A 16,711-nucleotide genomic window follows, 5' to 3' on the forward strand; every position below is an offset into this window, starting at 1 on the left:
CAGTGACCTCTGCTATATAATAGGTCCTTGTTGGTTATCAATTTTATACACAAGTGCATACAGACAAAATTGTTCTTATGTCCACCCATTTAAGAGTTGATATTGAGTGGAAACACATGACTGATATTTGGGAAATGAGCAGCTGTTTATCTACAAAAACAAAATCTAAGAAGTAAGATATTTGTGCCTTTTCAGGTCATGAAGATCCAATCCATTAAGTATGCTAAATTCCAGTAAAAACAAGACAAACAAAACAAAGCAAAAGAAAGCAGAAAAAATCACAAAAAAACACAGAAACCTTTAAAACAATCTTTAATTCAATTTCTAAAACAATTTAAAAGGCTTGAACTGGACCATGAACACAAAATAATGTGTGTGGCACAATACCTGACACTTTTTTGTTCAACTTTGATACACTCATAATATCCGGACAGTAATTTTAAACTATACCAATACATCAATTGCTGTCATGACTGAGAGATATGCTTCATAAGACTGAATTTTGTATTTGCGGTATTATACAGAAAGAAGAAGATCATTACTTTATAAGCGCCATTTTCCCTTTATTTGTCCTTCTCCCAATTCCCAGGCTCAACATACATATGGTTGCTTGTGGAAATATGAAAAATTCCTCATTTTATTGACTCCTTTTAGATATGTTTCATCAAACTTTGCAATACAGATCTGTCTAAGGCCTTTTAGGTCATATGACATTTTATGCTACATTACATTTTTCTTCTCTCTTCTTTTTTTCTGTTATTATAGTTTTCTGCCTTTTCCTCTTTCATTCTTTCACTTCCAAACCCTAATTCTCTCTCTCCTTTTTTAGACTGCAATATAATTGATTGACAGTACTGTGTTAGTTTCTAGTTTCAGGTATACAGCAAAGCGATTCAGTTATATATTCTTTTCCAGGTTCTTTTCCACTATGGGTGATTACCAGATATAGAATACAGCTCCCTGGTGCTATAGTGTAGGTGCTTGCTGTTTATCTCTTTAAACACAGTTTTGTGTATCTACTAATCTTAATTCCCTTTTAACCAATGGAATGGACTTCTAGTGCCCAACTGGCTCTTCAGTATTTAAACTTCATTCACTCTGCCCATGATTTCACACCAATGACTTCACTTCTCGCTCTGGAAGGCAGACACTAAGGTGATCCCCTGCCACCCTGTGTCTCTCGTGTGTGCATGAGCCCCTGCCTTGATTTCAACTAGAAACTGTGAAAAGGATAGAGCATCACTCCCATGATCAGATCAGTTAACTCTGAATTGATCAGAAATTAGATTATAGGGGGAGCTGAACCTAAACAGGAAAAGCCCTGAACAGAAGCTGGGTGCTTCCTGATCTTAAAAAATTCAAAGTATGAAAGAGACTGTAAGAGGGAGTTCTGTGCTGCCAGCCTTGGAAAGAGAGGAGTTTGCATGCTCAGGATGTGGGCAGCTGAGGGGTACTGAATAAAAGGGGGCTCCATCCTGAAGCCTCAATAGACCTGGATGAATCCAAGGTAGTGTCTTTACCATTCTCCAGAAAGGAAATCAGGTCTGTCTGATGCCTTGGTTTTTGTCTTGTAAAAACTCAGAGAAAAAGCCCAGTCTCCCAGGCCTGAATTTCTGAGCTTCACACCTGAAAGCAAACCAGGGAAGTTTTGCAAAAATTGCAGGTTTCTGGGGATTTCTTACATAACAGTAGATGACTAACACATCTTCTACTGTGCACAAAGCTATTTCGGTTGCAAGTATGTCTCTTTGCCCCTGTTTCTCAATGGCAATTACAGTAATTGTGGCAACTTGTCATTTAGTAGTTATGTAACTCAAAATACGTATTTCAACTGATAAAATGCAACTAAATAATACACTCTAAGAAACTTCCAGATTTTAAGACAATGTTAAGGGTTATTTATTAGCCAGAATATGGTTAGGATTAAAGAATACCTGTTTTCTTGTTAAAATATCTCACCTAATTGTAACAAGTTGTAGTTATGATTCGTAAAGCAGCTTTTTCACTCTTTTAAACCCAGCTGTTTCAAAAATGCTTCTGCTAAAGCTGATTTTATATTGTCTAAGACAAGATAAAGACAAATATGATTTCCTTCAAATATATACAGTGCATGTGATGGGGAATATCATCATATTATGTAAATATGTCTTTAAGTTCCATGGAATTTTTAAATTGGAAAAGTTAATTATTACTTAAAATTACACTTATAATTTTTGCAGAAACATATTCTGTCTTATTGGGGGGATAATGCTTGGATTGGTCATTGGTTATATTAATATATATGAAATAATCAATACCTCTCATGTGCACATAATTTAGCACCAGTAGTTATTGTAAGAACACAGAAGGATCTATCAAGTTGGCTGAATTCCTATACTGACACATTTTTTAATAAATCAATGACAGTTTACTATTAAAATTAAGTTAATATATCCTCTTTTTCAAAGATTTCTCTTAGAAGAGATATTTCCCCACTCCGAAATTTTAATACAATAACATACATATTTTGGAGGTGGATTAGTTTATATCAAGAGGCCTTCTCATTTTGGCAACTAATATATTTTTTAACAAATTAATTTTTTTCCAATCAGATTTATCAAAATTTATTATTTGCCCCATTCTGTCTCAAAAAAAGTGCTTTATGTCATCTGAGACACTCTTTACAAATATAGCTGTGTTTATGCTTTCATATGCGATCTAGAAAACTACATGGATACTAAAAGATCTGAATTCTATTTTTATATCTGCAGTCAAAAAAGCCCATAACTAAAATGTATATACTTAAATTATGTTTACATATTTTTTCCTTTATAGTTCACAATTTCATTAAACTATAATTAAGCATAATTTAAAGGCTGAAAATCTAGACCTTATTTGTGGTAAAAGAATTGTAAATTTCCTTTTAAGTTAAATTGCTGCTCCCTCCAAATCATCTTGGAATGCAGTGAGGTTTGCCACCAAATACATATGATTTGCACATGACTGTCAACAGTTTATGTAAATCTCAAACAAGTAGGCCTATAATCAAAAAGAAAAAAAAAAAAAAACACAACATTTAGGATCTACCAAAATAAGACTGCATTCATAGTTCTGTTGTTTAAAAATTATCTTTCCAAACATAGAACTTTACTAGGATATCAGGGTTGAGACAAGTACATATTTTGTGACTACTTTATTGAACATTTGCTTTTCCTAAACAATGAGCAGGATATTCAAAGAAAGTACCAAAGAAATGAAACAAATGTTTGGTGGCAAATCATAAAAGTATTTGCAACACTCTACTTCAATGCATCCTAAACAAGAATAAGGCTTGTTTATCCAGATAGGATTAGCATGAAAATACTTACAGAGAGTAAATTTTAAAATTTAAAATTAACACCTTTTCCTATTTATCCTGCCCAATCTACCTTGAGGTAGGAGTACTGAAAACTAACATAAAATAAAAATTAAAAAAGGACAAGAAAGGAGATTAATCATGTAACTACTGTAAAATTGTTGACTATATATGTTCACATATAATACAATTACAAAGCGAACTTCCTGGCAGTCCAGTGGTTAGGACTTGGCACCTTCACTATCACGAGCCTGGGTTCAGTCTCTGGTTGGGGAACTGATATCCTGCAAACCATACAGCTCGGTCATCAATTCAGTTATAAAGAATCATTACAGGGTTTTCCCTTGTGGTTCAGTGGTTAAGAAGCCATCTGCCAAGGTGGGGGACATGGGTTGGATCCCTGGTCCAGGAAGATTCCACATGCCACAGGGAGACTAAGCCTGTGCGCCCCAACTACTGACCTGCCCCCTGGAGCCCATGCTCTGCAACAAAAGAAGTCACAACAATGAGAAGCCTGCACACCTCAACCAGAGAGTAGCCTGTGCTCACTGCAACTAGAGAAAGCCAGCACAGCAACCAAGACCCCGCCCAGTCAAAAATTAAATAAATTCATTAAAAAAATAATTACACATTTGTATATTAACATTCAGTCTCCTCTGTCCATGGGATTTTCCAGGCAAGAGTACTGGAGTGGGTTGCCATTGCCTTCTCCATATTAACATTAAACATTATTAAATTAAATAAGTTAACATTAAAATCAAAGTAGTTTTATACCACTTGCCATAGTGAAAGTGAAGTCTCTCAGTCGTGTCCGACTCTTTGCGACGCCATGGCCTGTAGCCTATCAGGCTCCTCCGTCCATGGGATTTTCCAGGCAAGAGTGCTGGAGTGGGTTGCCATTTCCTTCTCCAGGGGATATTCCCGACCCAGGAACCGAACCCAGGTCTCCCACATTGCAGACAGATGCTTTACCGTCTGAGCCACCAGGGAAGCCCACTACTTGCCATATTTGCACGTAATTCCTTTAAAGGTATATTCATTATGAATGAAAGCAGATAGGAATAAGAAAATCATGGAAAGCAATAAAAATTTAATACTTGAAGGAGTTGTATTATTTAAAAAGATAACATCAAAAGAGAAGTTTGTGGACAAGATATGATCCATAAAAAGAGAAACCATCCATGTCCTTCTCCATGCTAATGTTTTAAGTTGACTAGCAGAAAAGTCCTGGAGGATTCAGAAGGAGGTAAACAGAAGGGTCTTCCATCTTGGTTTAAAGTTTGGCAGAATTCAGGATCCTGTTAACATAGGCAAGACTGTATAGGAAAGTGTCCTTGTAAAGTGGTAGATTTCACAGGTGTCTTATATGATTTTATTTGTTTATTTTTGACGTGTTTATTTCTAAATATGTTATTTTCAAATTGGGTCAGAAAAGGTATTTCTGTAATAGTTGCATCTATTTCCAAATCTTTCCTCGATACACAAACACAGTCAATGTCTTATTTGTGCTTTGCTCTGTTCACTAGTTGTTTTTTATTTTTGTAATAAACCTTTATTTAATCTTGCTAGTTTTCATAAGCCTGTTTCCATTTTCAATCTATTTAAGCCTTAATTAACAAATTTTACTTTTAACAAAAGTTAAAATCATATGACACATATACACATATGCATATGTATATACATACGTGTATATGGCTTGTTTCACTGGCACCATAAATGGCACCATTTTGCCTGGAAAATCCAGAGTTATCTCAATTAATCTTTTTTGATTCTGTAGAGAGATGGTATACCTGAACTCCACAATGCAAATAAATCTCTCTATATAAATTACAAACTATATAGGAGTTTTTCATGCTTAGTATTCTAAATTCTGATTATTAGCATAAAAGTACAATAATATGCTAGACACAAAAATAGGACTCATGTTTTTATTTTGTCATTACTCTATCTACCATTTATATACTATAAAACAACAGCAAATAAAAGAAACACAATCAGAAGTTAGTGCAGTCTACCTCAAACTATTCATGAATTACGTACAAGAACAAATGCTTACTAGGAAAAAATTTCATCATAGCAGATTGGAATGCAAAAATAAGTCAAGAGATACCAGAAGTAACAAGAAAGTTTGGTGTTGTAGGACAAAATGAAACAGGGCAAAAGCTAACAGAGTTTGGCCAAAAGAACACATTGGTCATAGCCAATACCATCTTTCAACAGCACTAAAGATGACTGTACGTGTGGACATCACCAGATGGTAAACACCAAAATCAGACAGACTATATTCTTTTCAGCTGAAGATGAAGAAGTTCTATACAGTGATCAAAAACAAGATCTGGAGCTGATTTTGGTGCAGATCATCAGCTCCTTTTTGCAGAACTAAGGCTTAAATCAAAGACAGTAGGGAAAACCACTAGGCTATTCAGGTATGACCTAAATCAAATCCGTCATGATTATACAGAGGAGGTGACAGATTCAAGGGATTAGATCTGGTAGACAGAATGCATGAAGAACGATGGACGGAAGTTCATAACTTGTATAGGAGGTGGTGACTAAAGCCATCACAAAGAAAAAGAAACGCAAGAAGTCAAAGTGGTCATCTTCGGAGGCTTTACAAAGAAAAGAAGGCTTTTCTTCTTTGAGAAAAGGAGAAATGAAAGGCACAGGAGATACGGAAAGACACACACAACTGGATGCAGAGTTCCAGAGAGGAGCAAGGAGAGATAAGAAAGCCTTCTTAAGTGGACAATGCAAAGAAATCAAGGGAAAATTCACAGAATGGGAGAGAATAGAGATCTCTTCAAGAAAACTGGAGATACCAAGGGACTGTTTCAGGCAAAGACGAGCACAACAAAGGCCAGAAATGGCAAGGACCTAACAGAAGCAGAAGAGATTAAGAAGAGGTGACAAGAATACACACAAGAACTATACAAAAAAGATTGTAATGATCCAGATAATCGCCAATGGTGTGATCACTCACCTAGAGCCAGACATCCTGAAATGCAAAGTCAAGTGGGTCTTAAAAAGCATTATGGGCTTCCCTTGTAGCTCATCTGCCTGTAATTAGGAGACCCTGGTTCAATTCTGGGGTCGGGAAGAACCCCTGGAGAAGGGATAGGATATCCACTTCAGTATTCTTGGGCTTCCCTTGTGGCTCAGATGGTAAAGAACCTGCCTGCGATGCAGAAGACCTGGGTTGGAGCTCTGGGTTGGAAAATGCCCTGGAGGAAGGCATGGCATTATGACAAACAAAGCTAAATGATGTGATGGAATTCCAGCTGAGCTATTTCAAATCCTAAAAGATGATGCTGTCAGAATGCTGTACTCAATATGTCAGCAAATTTGGAAAATTCAGCAGTGGCTACAGGACTGGGAAAGGTCAGTTTTCATTCCAATCCCAAAGAAAGGCAATGCAAGAGAATGTTCAAGCCACCATACAAACATTCTTAGTTCACAAGTTAGCAAGTTAATGCTCAAATCCTTCAAGCTAAGCTTCACTGGTAGGTGAACTGAGACATTCCAGATGTACAAGCTGGATATAGAAAAATTAAAGGAACCAGACATCAAATTGCCAACATCTGCTGGATCATAGAAAAAGCAAGGGAATTCCAGAAAAGCATCTGCTTTGTTGACTACACTAAAGCCTTTGACCGTGTGGATCACAACAAACTGTGGGCAATTCTTGAAGAGATGGGAATATTAGACCACCCGACCTGCCTCTTGAGAAATCTGTATGCAGGTCAACAAACAACAGTTAGAACTAAACATGGAAAAAAAGGACTGGTTCAAAACTGGGAAAAGAGTACGTCAAGGCTGTATATTGTTAAGCTGCTTGTTTAACTTCTATGAGGAGTACATCATGCGAAATGCTGAGATGGATGAAGCACAAGCTGGCATCAAGATTGCTGGGAGAAATATCAATAACCTCAGATATGCACATGACACCACCCTGATGGCAGAAAGTGAAGAAGAACTAAAGAGCCTCTTGATGAAAGTGCAAGAGGAGAGTGAAAAAGTTGGCTTAAATTTCAACATTCAGAAAACTAAGATCATGGTATGTGGTCCCATCACTTCATGGCAAATAGATGGGGAAACAATGGAAGTAGTGTCAGACTTTATTTTCTTGGGCTCCAAAATCACTGCAGATGGTGACTGCAGCCATGAAATAAAAAAATGCTTACTTTATGGCAGTAAAGTTATGGCCAACCTAGACAGCATATTAAAAAGCAGAGACATTACTTTCTCAACAAAGGTCCGTCTAGTCAAGGCTATGGTTTTTCCAGTTCATGTATGGATGTGAGAGATGGATTATAAAGAAAGCTGAGAGCCAAAAAGTTGATGCTTCAGAATTGTGTCACTGGAGGACTCTTGAGAGTCTCTTGGATGGAAAGGAGATCAAATCAGTCACTCATAAAGGAAACAATCTTGAATATTCATTAGAAGGATTGATCCTGAAGCTGAAGCTCCAATACTTTGGCTACCTGATGTGAAAACCCAACTTACTATAAAAGATCCTAAAGCTGGGAAAGACTGAGGGCAGAAGAGGGCAACAGAGGATGAGACGGTTGGGTAGCAAGACTGACTCAATGGACATAAGTTTGAGCTGACTCCAGGAGATCCTGAAGGACAGGGAAGCCTGGCATACACAGTCCATTGGGTCAACAAAGTCAGACAAGACTTAGTGACTGAACAACAATACCTCAAATTATTCATGAATTATGTATGAGAATAAATGTGCACTAGGGAAAAATAAGAGATTGGTATATTAAGTAAGCCATAAAAACAAATGCAATTATTTAAAATACATAAAATTGTGGTTCTTGAATCTATTCCAGAAGATAATCATTTATTCCTCAAGGGAATGAATAGTAAAATATCATATACTGAGAATCTATTTTGTTTCATGCACTGCACCAAGGGCTTGGGATGTCAGAACAGGGTGAAGCTTTGTACTCTTAACGTGACACCTTATAAGACTGTAATTTAATATCATTCCTCAACTAGAAATTTTAGTAAGCATATATTCAATTATCAAATCCCACTTCAGACAGAATGTAATCCTGAATTCCCTTTGTACATTCCTTTAGGGCTGCATCTTGTGAAAGTTACTTTATTCAAGTGTAGTTGCTTTACATTGTTGTGTCAACTTCAGTTGTGCAGCAAAGTGATTCAGTTATACACACACGCACATGCACAATTTTTTTAATATTATTTTCCATTACAGTTTACTCAGGACACTGAATACAGTGTCCTGTGCTATGGAGTCCGAGAAGACGATGGCACCCTACTCCATTACTCTTGCCTGGAAAGTCCCATGGACGGAGGAGCCTGGTGGGCTGCAGTCCATGGGGTCTCGAAGAGTCGGACACGACTGAGTGACTTCACTTTCACTTTTCACTTTCATGCATTGGAGAAGGAAATGGCAACCCACTCCAGTGTTCTTGCCTGGAGAATCCCAGGGACGGGGGAGCCTCGTGGGCTGCCGTCTATGGGGTCGCACAAAGTCGGACACGACTGAAGTGACTTAGCAGCAGTGCTATGCAGTAGGATCTTGATGTTTATCCATTCTCTATATATAATAGTTGCATCTGCTAATCCCAAACTCCCAATCCATCCCTCCCCCACTTCCTCCCCTTGGGCAATACCATAAGTCTGTTCTCTATGTAGGGCAGCATATTTTAATCATCCTTGTGGGCTGACCTTCCTTTTTTCCTGCTCTACTCTGAGCTTCCAGTAAGACAGAAAAACCTAGACAGAACTGATTCTGAAGTCTGTAACCAGTATCTAGTTTTTTGCCCAGCACATGGCACAACATGGTACACATTGTTAACATAAAGAAAAAGTATTTCCTAGCTCATGGCAAAAAAAATCAATATTTCAATATTTCATCCACGCCTAAATTTCCAGAGGCTATACATGTAAACATAACAAACTTTTACAATGTATATTCCTCAAGTCCCTTAATTCATATTTTACTCAAAGTTCATCTATTATTACCTAGACATATACTTCAGCTTCTGGTGACATGTTTTATATTACTCATTAGTGAGATTGTCCATTGTCTTAATATACTCATTTTTAAATAAAGCATCATCCATAATTTTACCACACTGAGAATACCACATGTATTATTATTTTATCTTAACTCTGAACTATGAATCACTTGATGGTAAAAATCTGTTATTTTAGGCAAGATACTTCATATCAGGTTTTAATTTTTATAAATTAGCAATAATCAGAGGCTGTTTTAAAGCTCAAATGAAATGATACTTGTATAAACTAACCACCTTGATAATTATAAATCAGTATTATGTAAAACAGACATTTTGTCCATCATATTCTAATTCAAACAGTGAGAAAGAAAATTTTTCATCAACTGTCCAGTTTTTCTGATATTAGTGAACAGGAGTTTGCTATCAAAGATAATGCAAAATTGGTCAGTATATATGAGGAATCCAATTTCACAAAGACCAAACTAATGAAGCAAGAAGCAGTAATTTCTCAACAGTGAATGCAAATTCCCAATTGCCTGAATCAGCAATTCAGGTTGACTGCAGAAGATGGAAAAAATGATAACTTTATAGAAATTATGCAGTTTCTTTGACCTGACACTATCTTTTTAAAATTAATTTTTATTGGAATATAGTCGCTTTACAATGTTGTGTTAGTTTCTGCTGTACAGCAAAGTGAACCAGCTACCTGTATACATAAATCCCCTCTTTTTTGTATTTCTTTCCCATTCAGGTCACCACAGAGCACTGAGTAGAGTTACCTGTACTATACAGTAGGTTCTGGTTAGTTATCTATTTTACACGTAGTAGTGCATACAAGGGTTTGAATTATTTTGTATCTAATAAGAAGTAAATGAATTCAGCCATTACCATCCCACCTAACTATGAGCAATGGTAAGAAACGGGAACCCAGTTCAGAAGTTTAGAGCAAATCTTCCGTGTGCAATGATGAAAAGTTTACAAGTGAGCATCTTCCCAGAACCCCCCAACACCACCACGGTGAAGCAGTCCTGGACTGACTCTACCCAGAAGTATGCCTCGAAAATCAACATATGCCAATTTCCCTTGTTCCATGGATTAGCTCTAATGGGCCAATCAGAGTAAATCCAGTGGCTTTTTCTCTTTTTCTTTTTTTCCTCAACAGTAGAGGACTAGACCAAGTTGGGCACAGAAGTAAGGTCTAGAACTGCTGTAGCCAATAAGCTGTCATTTTAGAAATCAGTCTGATGGAAAAGTTGATGCACAGAAGTAGACAGACACACAGTAGGACAGCAAAACGGGGCCAGATCCCAGCTCAAACCACACAATAAATCCAGCCCATTTCTAGGCTTCTTGAAACATGATTAATCAAATTACTTACACCATTTAAGCCAGTTAGAGTTAAGATTTTTATACAAGCAACCAGAATTGTTACATAGCAAACATGTTTGGGTCTGCCTGGAGTGGCAGTTTCAGGCCATTTATCCTGGTGTGGCTATTGCTGGTGTTCCCTTTTCATTGCTGAAATATCTGAATTGATGTTACATAGCAAGTAAGACCTATAAAATTCTTCTGGTATTGAGGCATGGGAAACAAATGGCAGTGATTTGACAACATGGTATTTTAACCTCAAGGTAATGGTAAAAATAATCTATTTTGGTTTGGGGGTATAACATTTTCAATGAAGGCTCAATTATGGAAGACAAAATTTCAATGATCTTACCTACAATGATGCAGGATAAACTGCCTAGTTCAGAAACACAGGAGATGGCAAGAGTGAACACCAACATTTTAGGAATCAATAAACTCAAATGGACAGGAGTGGGTGAATTTAATTCAGATGCCCATTACATCTACTACATGGGCAAGAATCCCTGAGAAGAAATAGAGTAGCCCTCATAGTCAACAAAAGAGTCCAAAATGCAGTACTTGGGTGCAATCTCAAGAACAACAGAATGATCTTGGTTCATTTCCAAGGTAAACCATTCAAAACCACAGTAATCCAAACCTATACCCCACCTAGTGGTGCCGAAGAAGCTAAAAGGTTCTGTGAAGACCTACAAGACCTAATATGTGCTTGCATAGCCTCTCAGTCATGTCCGATTTTTTGCGACCTCATGGATTACAGCCTGACAGGCTCCTCCATCCATGGGGTTTATCCAGGCAAGAATACTGAAGTGGGTTGCCATGCCCTCCTCCTGAGGATCTTCCCACCCCAGGGATCGAACCCAGGTCTTCCACATTACAAGCAGATTCTTTACCACTGGAGCCACCAGGGAAAGATCTTCTATAACAATACCAAAAACCAACCAAACAAACAAAAAACATGGCCTTTTCATCACAGGAGATTGGAATACAAATGTAGAAAGTCAAGAGATACCTGGAATAACAGGCAAGTTTGGACTTGGAGTACAAAATGAAGCAGGGCAAAGTCTAACAGAGTTTTGTGAAAAGAACACACTGGTCATAGCAAATACCTTTTTTCCCAACAAAACAAGAGATGACTCTACATATGGACATCACCAGATGGTCAACACTGAAATCAAATTGATTACATTCTCTGAAGCTGAATACGGAGAAATTGGATACAGTCAGCAAAGACAAGACCTGGACCCGACTGTGGCTACAATCATAAGCTCCTTATTGTAAAATTCAGGCTTAAATTGAAGAAAGAAGGGGAAATCATAAGCTCATTCAGGTATGACCTAAATTAAATTTTTTATGATTATACAGTAGAGGTGACAAAGAGATCAAGGGATTAGATATGACAGACAAGGTACCTGAAGAACTATGGATGGAGGTTCATAACATTGTACAGGAGGTGGTATCCAAAAGCATCATCAAGAAATAGAAATTCAAGAAGGTAAAGTGGTTGCCTGAGGAGGTCTTACAAATACTTGAGAAAAGAAGAGAAGTGAAAGGCAGAGGAGAAAGGGAAAGATATGCCAAGCTGAATGCAGAGTCCCAGAGAATAGCAAGGGGAGATGAGAAACGTTCCTAAGTGAACAATGCAAAGAAACAGAAGAAAACAGTAGAAAAAGAAAGACTAGAGATTTCTTCAAGAAAATTGGTGGTAAGGTAACAAGCGAACATTTCATGCAAAGATATGCACAATAAAAGACAGAAACAGCACGGACCTAATACAAGCACAAGAGATTAACAAGAGGTGGCAAGAATACACAGAAGAACTACACCAAAAAGTTCTAAATGACCTGGATAACCACAATGGTGTTGTCACTCATCTAGAGCCAAACATCAAGGGGTGTAAAGTCAAGTGGGCTTTAGGAAGCAATACTACGAACAAAGCTAGAGGAAGTGATGGAATTCCAGCTGAGTCATTTCAAACCCTAGAAAACAATGCTGTGAAAGTGCTGCACTCAATATGTCAGCCAATTTGAAAAACTCAGTAGTGGCCACAGGACTGGAAAGGGTCAGTTTTCATTCCAATCTGAAGGAAAGGCAATGCCAAAGGATGTTCAGATTACTGTACAACTGCACTCATATCACATGCTTAGCAAGTTAATGCTGAAAATCCTTCAAGATATGCTTCAGCAGTAGGTGAACTGAGAACTTGCAGATGTACAAGTTGGATTTAGAAAGGCAGAGGAACCAGAGATCAAAATGCCAACATCTGCTGGATCATAGAAAAAGCAAGGGAATTCCAGAAAAACCTCTACTTCTGCTTAACTGACTATACCAAAGCCTTTGAATATGTGGATCACAATAAACTTGGAAAATTCTTAAAGAGATGGGACTACCAGACCACCTTACCTTTCTCCTGAGAAACCTGTCCACATGTCAAGAAGTAACAGAAACAGATAAGGAACAATGGTCTAGTTAGAAAATGGGAAAGTTGTAGGGCAAGGCTATATATTGTCACCCTATTTATTTAACCTATATGCCGAGTACATCATGCAAAACGTCAGGCTGGATGAATCACAAGCTGTAATCAAGATTGCCAGGAGAAATATCAAAAATCCCAGATATGAAGATGATACCACTCTAATGGCAGAAAGCAAAGAAACACTAAACAGCTTCTTCATGAAGGAGAGTGAAAAAGGAGAGTGAAGGAGAGGAGAGTGAAAAAGTCAAAACTCAAAAGTCTTAAAACTCAACTTTCAAGAAACCAGGATCATGGCATCTGGCCCCTTCACTTCATGGCAAACAGTTGGGGAAAATATGGAAATAGTGACAAATTTTATTTTCTTGGGTTCCAAAAGCACTTTGGACAGTGGCTGAAGCCACAAAATTAAAAGATGCTTGCTCCTTAGAAGAACAGCTATGACAAATCTAGACAGGGTATTAAAAAGCAGAGACATCACTTTGCTAACAAGTTCTATATAATCAAAGCTATAGTCTTTCCGGTAGTTATGTATAGATGTGAGAGCTGAACCATAAAGAAGGCTGAGGGCTGAAGAACTAAAGTTTTTGAATTGTGGTGCTGGAGAAGACTCTTGAGATTCCCTTGGACAGCAAGGAAATCAAACCTTGCAATCCTAAACAAAATTATCACTGAATATTTATCAAAAGGACTGATGTTGAAGCTGAAGTTCCAGTACTTTGACCACCTGATGTGAAGAGCCAAATCATTGGAAAAGACCCTGATGCTGGAAAAGATTGAGGGCAGGAGGAGAAGGCGGCGACAGAGGATGAGATTGTTGGATGGCATCACTGACTCATTGGGCATGAGTTTGTGCAAACTCCAGGAGATTGTGAAGGACAGGGTAGCCTGGTATGCTGTAGTCCATGGGGTTGCAAAGAGTTGGAGAGTACTTAAGACTGGAGAACAACAGAAACACAGAATCTCTTTAAATGCTTTACTGAACTCCAATTAGTAATGATTATAATTTTATACACACACATTACTACAGCAAAACATGTTTAGGCGAGGATATTATATTTTATCCTGAGTTAAAGTGTACAGTATTATACATACCACAAGGAGGCTAAAACCAGAATATAGAACAGAGATAAATGAGGAATAATTCACTTTAAAAAAGAAATATTCACTTTAAAGATTCACTATTGATTTCATTTTTTCAATATTAATCAACTCTCTTATTGAATTAAAACTATTATTCAGTATTAGAGAATTTACATTAAGTGGTAGGAACTCTGAAATATTTTAAGCATTGAAATGCATTTATTTGAAATATTATCCCCCAAACCAGCTAACATTATTAAATACAAATTCATATTATTTAACCTCAGAACAATCAACTATGCTTAGTTAAGAAAAAATACATTAAAGAACTTCATCTGTTTGGGGACAGCATCTGTCAGTATATTGTATGTGCAGTGGACACATAATTTACAACATTCAGATGGAATTTATGAGCAATTTCAAAAGCTGAAAGCAGTGACCTATTTCTTTGCGAGCATACAACGTCTAGATACAGTAGTGACATTTTGATGGGTAGATGTTTAAAATGCATCAAGGACAATAATAATGAAAATGTGATCAATACAAACTCATTCAAAAATGCAAATAAGGCCATTTGTTTATGAATTTAGTGAATATCTAAAATATGTTTAAATCTAAAATATGTTTAAAATTCTCTCTTACATTAAAGTCTGCATTAGGGGAAATAAATGATTTCTAAGAAACAATAAAAGAGGAATTCATTTCTGTCTTAATATATCCCGGCAATCACCAACACTGAAAAATGAGACTTTACTGTTTCCTACTTATATTTAGCATTTCATATTCAAAGATGAATGTATATAATTAATATGTAATGAGCCCATGAGGTTCTTATAAATAACATCCAAAAATAGCAGGACAAATAGTAAATTTGGTTGCTTCTATACAAATCATGTCCTCCCACTTTATGTTTTTAATATTATTAATTAAACACTGTCAATAAGTGACAAAAGATTTGCATTTCCATAGCAATATTTGAGATTTAGAAGTTACATCTGTAGGAGGATATTTGGTTTCAGTAGGAATTCCACATCAAGCTAGCAGCAATAAATGAAGAGTAATCACACGAGACATGACTGCACTTCACAGGCTATATTTAACAAACTTACATTCAAGGATATTTCAATCATTCTGCTTGGCTGGAAAACATTACCTCCCACCCCAACCCCTACCCTCAACAACTGTCCTCAATCCTAAAGTGATGTTAAAATGTGCATAAAATATAACTGTGAGGCTTTTCAAATAAGTGGAAGTCATAAAATAAAAATAAAACACATAACATCGATGGGTATATAGATCACTTAAATTCTATTCCGCAGTGACATTTTTAATAATGATCATGAGGTATCTCGGAGAAGGCAATGGTAACCCACTCCAGTATTCTTGCCTGGAAAATCCCATGGATGGAGGAGCCTCGTAGGTGGCAGTCCATTGGGTTGCAAAAAGTCAGGCACGACTGAGCAACTTCACTTTCACTTTCAAGCACTGGAGAAGGAAATGGCAACCCACTCCAGTGTTCTTGCCTGGAGAATCCCAGGGACGGGGGAGCCTGGTGGGCTGCCGTCTGTGGTATCGCACAGAGTTGGATATGACTGAAACGACTTAGCAGCAGCAGCAGCAGCAGCATGAGGTATCTAACCATGCTTAGCTATTTCATTTTCAGGTTATATTATTTTATCATCTAGCTGGTCTACTCTAAGAGAGTAAATAAAGAGATGCTGAATAATTGGCTTAACTATAACCACAGAACCATTAGGTGAATTCTCCAGCAACAGCTAGTTTTATGACAATAGTTTTAAAATCAAACCAAAGACCCAGAGAAAAGTGGTCTAAAAAGAGGAGCTGAAACACAGGGATAGGACAGAGTTAAGAAAATAACATATTTTGAATTTTGGACACAAATTCAAAGCAGGGACTGAACCGAAACCTTACAGAGTCCACCGGAAGTTTCATTTCATTCATTTCATGGATGATTCTCTAACACTCCTTATTTCTGCTTCCTTTGACATTATCTAAAAATACCTACGCCCCTACATTCTGATCTCAGGGAAGACTCTGAGGATACATCTCTCAGATTGGATGCTGTCAGATGCCAGAAGGAGATTTAAGAATCAGTGTTTGCACTGTTTATGTGACTGTAATCCCCAGTCAGCAAATGGACCAGCTGCATTCGTGACCTCCCAGAGAGTGAACAGACCTGTCTGAACAGGGCATTTCCTTGAAAATTCTTGCTCATAAAATCTGATTTTGATGTTGAAAACTTTCCACCCATGTCCCCTATAAAAGCGCCGGTCCCTCTTCTGAAAGAAATGGAACACCGTCCAAAGAAATGGAAAAAAGATAGGGAAACACTTGCCTGGGGGTGGGGAGAGGCAGGAGAAACCTAACAGGAGAAAAAAGTACAAAATGTACTTCATTTAATTACAGAAAGTGTAGTAATACTAATTATCTTGACATGTGGCA

At 37.3% G+C, this 16,711-nt stretch overlaps 1 protein-coding gene across 2 annotated transcripts in view; it reads right to left on the reverse strand.

Annotated features, from left to right (window-relative positions):
* Positions 1-16,711, reverse strand: part of PDGFC (platelet derived growth factor C) — a 244,066-nt gene that overhangs the window by 106,341 nt on the left and 121,014 nt on the right. The window lies entirely within an intron of this gene.

The sequence above is a fragment of the Capra hircus genome, chromosome 17 (assembly GCF_001704415.2).
Source record: "Capra hircus breed San Clemente chromosome 17, ASM170441v1, whole genome shotgun sequence".
In the NCBI taxonomy this organism is placed as follows: Eukaryota; Metazoa; Chordata; class Mammalia; order Artiodactyla; family Bovidae; genus Capra; species Capra hircus.